Genomic DNA, 10,201 nt, shown 5'->3' with positions numbered 1-10,201 from the left:
ATATCTTCTGGATATGATCCTTTGCACCTAACGATCATTTGTGATAGCTAACCAGGCATCTGGGTGCAAGGATAAGCACCTACCAACTGCCTCCAAAGAGGGATAGTCGGGCAACCTCTCAGAAGAGCTCAAAGGTCTATCTGAAAAGGAATCCCAAGATCCTTGATTTTGCGGACCCCATGGGCCATGAGGGCAGCGTCTACCATTACAGTTGTTTCCCCCTCTGCCTCTGGAGGAAAAATCTTCCTGTGATTCCTGAAAAGGATCTTGAGATTTTTTGAACCACATTTTTTTACCACCACACTGGTTCTTGGAGAAAGGCCTTTGTGGGGTACAAAAATGGATTCTGATGGCAGACACCGTCTTTCTGTCTTTCTCACCACAGGAGAATGTTTCTTTAACAGTGGGGCCAAACAATGGCGATCCATCAAAAGGAACACTGATGAAGGACGCCTTGAAAGGTTATGCAAAATCACAAAGCCGCATCCAGGCATGACGTCTTATATCAATACCTGAACCAGCAACTCTTCAGGTACCCGCTGCTGCATGCGAGATTAGTCTCATGGAAGCATTAGAGATAGACAATAGGGTGGCCAGTCTTGAAGAAAGGTTTTTTTGTTCCTCTGTAGACATGGACCCTGGGGCAGAGCTAGAGAGTTCCTTAATTAAGCCCTTCTGTAGTCTGGTGACGTGTGGCAGGAAGTTCAGCAATCGCAATGTGAAGGACGCATCAGTTCTGAAACTGACACTGGTTGGAAGCACTTTTGGCCTGGCTTCCTGGAAGAGATACAAGAGAGGATGCAGGCACAGGATCCACAGCAGGTGTGGGGCACAGATCCGAGAACGTGAGAGTTGGGGCTCTTCTAGGTAGAGGGAGAACCCTCTCTGCCACCTCAAAGGCAGAAAGAGTTGCAGAGTTCGAAGGCTGTCTGTCTGAAGTCGAAACTCCTGGAGCAGACAACCCCCGAGGCCCATAGAGCTCCTGCTCCAAGGGGGAAGTCAGCACCAAGCTGTCGAATGCTGAGCTTCGAGGGGAAGCAACGGCTCTGAAAACTTGGCAGATCTCAACCCCTCGGATCCAACTTTGAGGCTTCGGCTCCAACAGCCATTCTGCTCTGACACAGTCGGAGCTGAACAGGTCAGGGAGACAGTCGAAGTCAAAGTGATAAGCACTGTCGGATCCGAAGTCTCGACTCCTGGGACCTTTGGATCTGAGGGCTCTGAAGCAAGTGGTCGGATTGGAGAAGGAGCAACTGGAATCAAGGCAGAAGGATAGATCACAGATCCAGAGGGTGACACAGCTGTCAAAACCCCCATCTGGATTTGTGTCCTGAGAAATATCCTCATCATTCCATCAACCTCAGCTTCGGAACGTCTGCGAGAAGACTTGACTGACGAAGAGGTGGAGGAAGGCCTGGAAGATCTTTTCGGTGATTGCTGGAGCCCAGTAGATCCCAGAGTCAAAGGGACTGGCTCTGGGGAGATCTGAATGGTAATAATAGGAAAGGCAGTTGTAGAATGTGTATAATCCAAAGGCTTCCAATCCAAGGTCTTTTGAACCTTTTTTTTTTTTTTAATTTTTATTTTTTTAATTTGGGCAGTTCAGCCATATGTAATGGAGAAGCCTTTTCCAGACAACACTTTTGGTGTTCTTGGAATTCCTTTTGTTTCTTGGGGGTTTGATCCCATGAGGAAGAACTGCCAAGTGAGGAAGCAGAAGAAGGCAGAAGGCTTTTAAGAATTAACTTATTCCTCCTGTCACTTAAGGCACGCTAGCTAAAGACTGCATAAATGGTGCAAGGAGACTCGAAATATTTAGGGCCTAAACAGTAAACCCACTCCCTGTGGGCATCAGATTGAGGAATCTTGTGCCCACAGAAAGTGCATTTTTTAAAACCAACTGGTTTCTCAGACATTTTAAACTCTCTAACAAGAAAGAGTGAGAGATAAGGTGAGGAAAGTGAGAGTAGATAGGTCTAAGGATGAGGAAACTAGAAGAGGTGAAACTAGGAATAAGGTACTCTTTTATTTAAAGCAGGGTAAGGGTGGTTAATAAAATTAAAAAAAAAGAGAAAATTATGAAATGGGAAGCTTAAACGTACAAAAACATCCATCAACCCACTAGGAGCTTGAGAGAGTCGCAATCCCGATCAGTCTTGTTGAGCAGCAAACAAGATCTTCGGTAATCTGTGGGGATGAGGCATCATGGGTAAGGCAGGAGCTCAAGAATCGGATCCTAGGGCTATAGAAAGCAGCCAAGTCAGATCAGAGGTTTGAATCTGAACCCATAGGTTGAGTAATGAATAATAATGACAACATCAGATCACAGCATTCCCCATTTTTAAACATTCTTTGCATATTAGCCTCTACAGCAGATAATACCTTATTTCTCCCAAGATATAAGGGAAATTTGTGTCTCTCTTACAAGGAAAAAAATCTTCGGTAAAGAAAATTGCATGATCCCTATAAAAACGTGCAATTAATGTATATTTATTCAAATTAATATACAAAATAGTTTTATAAATAGAAGCAAAATATGTCTAATTTTTAAAGAAAATACTGACCATAAAAACAAAATTAATTGTGAGTTAAACAAAATGCAGTTGTTTTACCTTACAACCAGTGAGGCCCTTCAACTGATACATAAGTTCATAGGTAAGTACTAGGCTAACTGCCATTGTGACCATTTTAAGTCTTGGTGAGAATCAAACCTTGTACCTCTTTTCTGGAAGATTTACCATTACAGCAACCCTCATTTCCAAACATGATTTATGAATAATGGATGCATGTAAGGATCCTATATCCAGTACTGCCCAATAATAGTATGCATGCCATACAACACTGCAAATTTTGCACAAAAGATGACTGGTATCCCTGACAAAAAAGTATTATCTGAGAACATATGGCTTTAAAAGGCTATCCAAAAACATGCCAACTTTAGAGGTAACCTTTCTTGGGGACATTGTTGGTCAACCTGCTGGATCACTGAGATATCTGTGAATCTTCAGTAATGCATAATAGTTGAGTTCAACAGGATGGTGCAGTAGCAAATATTTTAAGACTGTCTGGCTCAGAAAGCCCAGCCTGATACCTCTACCCAATAATTCTCATAAACAGAAACTGTATTCAAACCTAGGAAATGTAAATACAATGTCATAGCCATCTGTGTGTACTAATTTATAAACAAATACACTATTCAATACTGTGAACCACAACATCGCCCCTTTTATCTGCATTCCTAACATAAGGCTCCTGTTCATTTAGATTATTGTACCGTTTCCCAACAAATATAGTCAAAATTATAGGCATGTTTAATTTTAAAATACAAAGACACAGACTTTTCATCTTCTAGACTTGATTCAAGCATACAGATGGCTGATAAGATATTAGATGGCAAGAAAATACAATTGTTTAAGTATATAACCCACATAGCTAGGGCTACTGCAGTGATGATCATTCTAACAGTAGATGTTAGAATGATCATCACTACAGTAGCCCTAGCTATGTGGATTATATACTGCCAAGGATATAACAGCCATCTAACTCCCAAAGCTTCAGAGCACCTACCATATGCACAGACAGGCAGCTCAAGCTGAGCTGAATAAAAGACAAGTTTGGGCACCAAGCCCATCAGAGTTTTCCTGGCTACAAAGAGAGGGAGGCTAAGCCCTGAAAGGACAATGCCAGGAACAACAAAAATATTAAAGTCCACACCCTGGTATAAAAAGCACACCAAAAAACAAGCAGGATGGAGGGAAGAAGCAGCTACTGTAGCAGTGATCATAAAAATATCCACTGTTATGATAAGTTCAACTTACACAACTGCACTATGTTCATCATATTGATCACTACTGCACTAGCCTTAGTTATATGGGTAGATTTCCCTACCTTACAACATTTGGGCACTGAAAGAAGAGTCCAACAGCCTCTACAGAATGGTCTGAGCAAAGCTTGATCTGGACCTAGAGAAGTAATCAAGATTATAGTGTTTTGTAAAAGTATGCATAGAGGACCAAGTTGCAGCTTCTAGAATTCTTGTAGAATTCAAACCTTTTCAAAAAGCTGCAGATGAAGCCAAAGCCATGGTAGAGCAGGCCTTGACCCTGCCTGGAATAGTTCTGTTACGGTAACTATAACAAAAGTTAATAACCATAGACATGCATTTGGAAAGTCTGTTTTGACACAGGTATCCCCTTCTTCTTAACTTCAGAAGAAACAAACAATTGATCCAATGAGCTAAAAGATTTAGTTATACTAAGAAAGCATCTGAGTTGTCTCTGGTCATCCAAGGTATGGAGTATCCTTTCTCCGTCATTTGAGATTCAGGAAGAAAATGGGGAAATTAATAGATTGGCTTAAAGCAAACTCGGGTACCACATTAGGCATAAAAGAATGATTAGTTTTCAAAGAAACCTTGTCAGCAGAATAATCACAGGGGATTCCTTCTGAATTTTCAGAAGTACCTGCGATATTACTAGAAAGGGTGGAAAAGTGAACAGGAACAGTCCTGTCTAAGGAAAAGAAAAGGCATCTGTCTAGCAGGCCTTCTTGCATGGAGTCCAGGAAGAGAATCTTGCCAGTTATTATTCAGTGAGGTAGCAAAGAGGTCTGCTTCACGAACTCCCTACAGATGCAACAAATCTTAGAAGACCCCTGATCAAGCTTCCATTCTTGAGGATTTGCCCTGGTCCTGCTCAGCTTGTCTGCCAAAACAATTTTGCTCTCATGGAATGTAGGAATGTAGGATGCTTCGAGTGAGACTGTGCTGTGAAACTATATCCCAAGCTAACATGGCTAGTCTGCAAAGGGGGTACAGCCTGGTTTCCCCTTGCTTGTTGATGTACCACATGACTTTGTTTTTGTCTTTAACTACTTGAAAAGTTCCTGAGGATCAAAGATGGTTCAGACAGTTGAGTGCCTTGATAAGGGCTAGCATCTCCTTAATATTTATATACTTACATCTGTCCTTAGTGTCCCACACTCTTTGAACTTTTATCCCTCCTGAAACTGCTCCCCAAGCAAAATCCAAGGTATCTTGGGTAAAGGGAGGGAGAAGGGGAGACCTGGAATTAAGGATATCTGTTGTCTCCAACCAATGGTTTATCTTCTGACAAACCTCAGCACTGGTATTTGAAAAGATAAAGAGTGTTGGCACTGGAACCAAAGATATTTCAGATACCACTGTATCTTTCTCATGTGGAGTCTTTCCAGAGATATCATAAGAATCATAGATGCCATGAGACCCAAAATCCTGAGGTATACCCTCACAATGACCGAAGTCTAAGTGGAAAACTTTAGAAATAGATCTAGATGTAGATGCATTCTTTCCTGCAGAAGAAAATATCTTTGAACTGAGGTGACTAGTTGACATCCCAGGAACAAAATTCGGGTCTATATTACAAGATTCAATGTTTAGGTGATCAAACACCTAAACACTGAACTTGTAATATTGAAAGCAAAAAAACGGTGAACGGCCGATTTAATGCAGGGAAAGATTTCCCTTGGCCGTTCGCCGGATTTTGCCATTTTGTCTACTGTAGAGTGATCTCGGAGTTGGTATATTTAGTTAGGGTGTGTGGGGGGCAAAGCCCCCCATGCCGGGGGGTGGGGGGGGGCAAAGCACCCCACTTAGTTTGGGTGTAAAGTTATTTTTTTTATTTTCATGGCCAACGGACATCTTTCCCTGCAACATTCGACGTGTTTAGGTTCGATATTACAAGTTCGATGCTTAGGTGTTCGATCACCTAAACATTCGATTTTGAAATATAGACCCACAAAATCCTGTGTGAAGGAGTCAAGAAAATGATCTCTTCGAATCCCAGCTTGTATAAGAGATCCCTCACACAAGACAGGCAGATTCCCGACACTGAAAAAAACTTTGCAAAGACAAGCAAGTTGTCAGAATACAGAAAAATATGGGTACCCTGTAACCTGCTGTGAGGTATAATTAAAAGTTATGTACTTGCCATAACTAGGCATCTGTGTTGTTCATTTTTATTCTTCCTCACCTGAGGTTTAGATCTCATTCACGGATCCGGCTTGGCCGCATCTTCCAGACTTCAGATCCGACTCTTGAGCTCCTCCCTCTACCCATAATGTCTTAGTCAATCCCCATTACCTCAGATCAAGTTTGTTGCCATTAGTCCCATATAGCTAGATAGAAACAGGGGAGGCTGACAATGGCAGGATGGGTTCAAACCTGGAACTGTAGGTTTCAAAATATAGTCAAAGAGGTCTCCAGAAACTGAAGTATGGAGATGGATGGAAGGGAAGATGATTAAGAATGAAAACGGACAACACATGCCTAGTTATGGTGGGTACATAACTTTTAAATCTGATCTTGTCCTTTTCATTCTTCCTCAACACATGGGACAGAGTCCACAGCTACTCCCTCATGGAAGGTTATTCCTGAGTACAGCCAAACCAAAGGTGTCTCTGTTTCTAGAAATAATATCCAGTTTGTAATGAGTAACAAAAATATGAGCATTGGACCATGTGGTTGCAGTGCAAATATCATCAAAAGATGTTGTTGAGCAAAAATGCAGATGAAGCAGACATGGATCTGGTTGAATGAACCTTGGGTGGTTTGGGTGAGGTCATGCTTTGTTGAGAATAAATCCAAGAAATACAGTCTGTAATCCATTTGGCTAAAGTGACATTAGAAACTGGGCATCCCAGTCTTTTTGGTAAAAAAGAGACAAATAGTTGATCTGATTTCCTGATTTGTTCTGTCCTGTGAAGGTAAAAGCATAATTGTCTGTGTACATCAAGGAAATGAAGCATGTACTCTCCTTTATTTGAAAATTTTGGGAAGAAGACTGACAAATGAATAGATTGATTAATGTTATTTTCAGAAGCTACTTTATAAAAAGGAAGGGTTTTTCCGTAAGGTAACCCTAACTTTATGGAAAATTATGTAAGGGGTCTTTATAGAAAGAGTCTGGAGTTCAGATATCCTTTTTGCAGAAGTAATGGCTACTAAGAAGACTGTTTTCCATGAAAGGAATTTTAAGTCAGGTTTAGCTGAAGGTTCAAAACGTTTCTGAATTAGACCCTGTAACACAATTGTCAGATCCCAGGGAGGTGAAGGATACTTTACTGCTGGTCTGAGAAGAAAAATGTCCTTCAGAAATGTTTTGCATAATATGGATGAAGCCAAGGATACATTTTTGTCTCCTGTGTGAAAATCAGCGATAAGTGCTAACTCTAGCTCAGTCGTAGAGAAACTAGTTCCTTCTTTAAAAAGGATTGCTAAAAATTCAAGTACTGCAGAAACTGGAGCGGAAAAGGGGTCACGTTCATTATTCAAAACCCAGATGCAGAATCTTTTCACTTACTCTTGTACACTTTCTTAGTAGAGTCTTTTTCACTGAGTGACCTCTCAGACCTCTTGTATCAGAGGCACATGGGATATGTGCAAATGACCCTTGGCTTTATTGGCCTGAAATTGTCCGTTGAAATTACTTAGAAAGAAATAAGTTATGGGCATTCAGAATTGCCATATAGCTGAAACACCTGATGTTCATAAGGGTCATTTGCATATATCCCATGTCCCTCTGATACAAGAGGATTGAGAGGTCACTCAGTGGAAGTTCTAGCTTGGCTGGAGTTTTCATTTAGTTTTTACTGATTGTTTTTTTCTGTGGGACCTTCTCACTCTTTGTTTTAGTAGAGTCTTTTTGTGAAGCCAAAATAATGGTACATGCAGGGGAAGAAAGCCTGGGCTGTCTAACCATTACTGCAAGTCGAGAAACCATGCAGTTAGATTGAGAGCCTGGATATTGGGATGTTGCATTCCTGATGGGTGTGAGAGGCGATCTGAAGATGGCTCCAGTATTCGTGGGGGATAACAAGGGTGAGCCATAGAAAGGAGAAACATAGCTGTCGAGGCCAGAAGGAGGCAATAAGGATGATTGAGCTCTTCAGCCACCTTGCTTTCTGGAAAAATTTGAAAATCAGAGGAAGAGGGTGCTAAGCATAAAGAAGACCAGAGGGCCAAACGTGGACCAGAGCATCTCTTGGTGACTCCCCCTGAAGAGAGATATGAGCAAAATACCTGCTGCACTTGTTGTTGTGGGAGACACAAAGAGGTCACAGCAAGGTTGGCCCAACAACGGAAAATTCTTTCGACCACAGACTGAATGAGAGACAACACGTGAGGCATCACAGGATGGATCTTTTAATTTTTCCACTAACACGTTGGTTTTCCCCAGAATGTGCATTGCAAGTAGAAAGCGGTCTGAGGAGATAGCCCATTCCCATAATCTCATGGGCTTTCTGTAGAGGGGATAAGATCTGGTTTCTTTTTGTTGTTTGCTGATGTACTAGACCACAGACATCTTCTCAGTCTAAACTGAAACAGTCCCTAGAGGAACAGCATCTTGAAATGCTGCAATGCGAGTAGGACTGCTCATCTCTACTACATTGCTATGCAGATTGGTCTCTTATGGGGGCAACATGCCTTGGACCATCCTTCCAAGGAAATTCTCCCACCCCAACCCCAGATGGGAACCATCAGTGGTCACTATGGCCATTGGAGTTGGTAAAATAAGAAGTTATGTACTCACCATAACGTTCCATCTGAGTAGGTGACTTCATTTGTTTGCAACCTTTGGGTCTTGAATCCGACTTCGGATCCGAGCCGGCAACTTATTTTACAGCTTATGGATCCGAGCTCCTAGCTCCTCCCCTTACCCATAATCCCCTGCCAACCCTGATTGACCTCAGATCAAGTTTGCCCTTATACCAAATTTCAGACCCAAAAGTGTCCCGAAAGGGACCAAGAAAGGACATTCAAGAATTGACTTCTGGAGGCCAGGGGGAAGGAGGGGGGGATGGTTGCAGACAAATGAAATCACCTACTCAGATGGAACGTTATGGTGAGTACATAACTTCTTAATCTGAAGTAGGGACTTCATTTGTCAGCAACCTTTGGGACAGAGTCCCCAGCTACCTGAATCTTGGGCGGCCATCATGGAAGGATGTTCCGGAGCACTGCGGAGCCAAAGGATGCTCTCCCTCTGGAAATAACGTCCAGCTTATAATGGTTGATAAAGGTATGAGATGAGGCCCAAGTGGCTGCAGAGCAAATATCATCCAAAGATACTCTAGATCTAAAGGCAGCAGAAGTAGATATGGAGCGAGTAGAATGCACCCGTACTCCCTGAGGTGCGGGCCTCCCCGAAGTTTCATAAGCCAGAAGAATACACTGTGAAATCCATTGTGATAAGGTGACCTTAGAAATAGCTTTACCCAAATTGAATTTGGCAAAGGAAATGAACAACTGATCGGATTGTGTGTGACCAGCAGTCCTATAAATGTAGAAGCGCAGTTGTCTGTGCACGTCTAAGGAATGCAGCTTGTATTCTCCTTTATTCTGGTACTTAGGGAAGAAAACTGGCAGGTTAATGGACTGATTGATATTGGTTTCTGAGGCCACCTTAGGAAGAAAGGAGGGATTGGTCCTGAGGTACACTCTATCCTGATGAAAAATCAAGTAGGGAGGTTTCACACAAAGGGCCTGAAGTTCGGAAACTCTTTTCACTGAAGTGATGGTGACAAGGAACGCCGTTTTCCAGGAAAGGTATTTAAGTTCGGCCGAGACAGCTGGTTCAAAGGGAGGGGCAGTCAAGGCTTGAAGGACTAGTGATAGATCCCAAGGGGGTACAGCTTCCTTGACAGGAGGCCTGAGCAGGAAATTACCCTTGAGGAAGGTTTTACATAATTTCGCAGTCATCAAGGGACCTGTCTCGTGTCCCACATGGTAATGAGAAATGGCTGCCAATTGAACCTTGACCGTAGAACAGCTAGCTCCCCTTTGAAAAAGTCAGGTGAGGAAATCCAAGACGGACGGCAACAAAGCCGTGAAGGGATCTATGTTATGGTGTTCCGCCCAGATGGAAAAACGCTTCCATTTACTGCGATAGACTTTTCTAGTGGAAGGTTTATGTGCTACCACCAAGATGACTTTAACTGGTGAAGAGATGCCGGGAGTCCTGACTAAGAGTGAAACTGGAGCAGCCAAGCTGTCAGCTTCAGGTTGTCCAGATTCGGGGTCGGTAGACCTAAGGGATGGGATATTAGATCCGGAATGGGATACAGAATCCAGGGAGGATTCACCAGATGAGACCACAGGTAAGGAAACCAAGTTTGACGAGGCCAGAATGGGGCAATGAGGATCATTCTGCTCCCCAACTGAGAG

The sequence above is a fragment of the Protopterus annectens genome, chromosome 7.part0 (assembly GCF_019279795.1).
Source record: "Protopterus annectens isolate FY-2018-M chromosome 7.part0, PAN1.0, whole genome shotgun sequence".
In the NCBI taxonomy this organism is placed as follows: Eukaryota; Metazoa; Chordata; order Ceratodontiformes; family Protopteridae; genus Protopterus; species Protopterus annectens.
Note: the sequence above shows the minus strand (reverse complement) of the source record.